The sequence below is a fragment of the Euprymna scolopes genome, chromosome 5 (assembly GCF_053919585.1).
Source record: "Euprymna scolopes isolate OS-2025 chromosome 5, ASM5391958v1, whole genome shotgun sequence".
NCBI classification, from domain to species: Eukaryota; Metazoa; Mollusca; class Cephalopoda; order Sepiida; family Sepiolidae; genus Euprymna; species Euprymna scolopes.
Window position 1 is genome coordinate 98,033,151 of NC_136486.1, and position 1,092 is coordinate 98,034,242.

General features: G+C 34.2%; 1 non-coding gene across 1 annotated transcript; it reads right to left on the bottom strand.

The window, feature by feature from the left end:
• Positions 1 to 301: 301 nt before the first annotated feature.
• Trnah-aug (transfer RNA histidin (anticodon AUG)) lies at positions 302 to 374 on the bottom strand. The gene has a single exon. It is a non-coding gene; the product is annotated as a tRNA-His (tRNA).
• Between the last annotated feature and the right edge of the window lie 718 nt (positions 375 to 1,092).

The following is a 1,092-nucleotide window of genomic DNA, read 5'->3' on the forward strand; positions in this document are numbered from 1 at the left end:
AAAAAAAAACACTGCACAGAATTCACCCAAATTAACATGAAACACCCTAAATATCTCTGGTGTGTCATATCAGGTTATGAAAAATTATATTACAAACTAGCGGCTGTGCCGTGTCGGCACACACAACGCCGAGTCAAACACAAAATCGAGTATATTCAACATCGTCTTACCATCAACGCTTACCCTGTGAACTCGGAGTATGGGAAATTCTCATGTGCACAAAACAAAATCACTGAAAAAGCAAAAATACTCTAAGTAGATAATGAGTAAACGTTTGATAAAATGATGGTTAAAATTATTATGAACTTGCCAGGATTCGAACCTGGAATTTTCTGATCCATAGTCAGACGCGTTATCCATTGCACCACAAGTCCTGTCCGTAGGCCGAAAGATGTTACCGCGACTGTATATAGACTGTATACATTGACATGGGCAGTTAACTTTTTCGGCAAAAACGAAACGGCATCAAAATCCTTATTTCGGGCTTTTTGTGTGACTCGGTGTTGTTCATTAAAAAACATATATTGATAAGGACAATCTAGAGACTTACACCTTTCAGGGGAAAAAATAAGTTTTTAATTCGGTGCATCCGTTCAAAAGTTTTATTGAAATATATGCACACACACACATAAATAAACATTTAGAATTTTATTATTAGTATAGATACTAATGACAATGAGAATAACACATGTCTGTTATAGTGTGATGGTAATCTACCCTATTTTGCACTATATGGACTCTTCTAGATTTTTTGTTTTTGTTTTTAATTTTCTTATCAGTTTGTTCAGTTTGGGAATGGGGCATCTTACCGAATGCCTAACATTCACCTACTAACTCAAATATTCCCATCGAGAGCTCTTTTTAAGATTCTAACCGTCCCTTTAATTGTTTGAATCTCTCTTGCACTTGGTTCACCAGATATATTCGCCAGGTAGGATGCCCTATCCCTATCTTGAACAAAATCATAATAAAATTAAGAAAAAAAAAAAGAAAAAGAATAATATAAGTAAAAAACACTTATAAATGTGCCAGCATGTTGTATTTGAAAAAAAAAAAAAAATCAGATCGTGCGACAAAATCGATTACATTTTT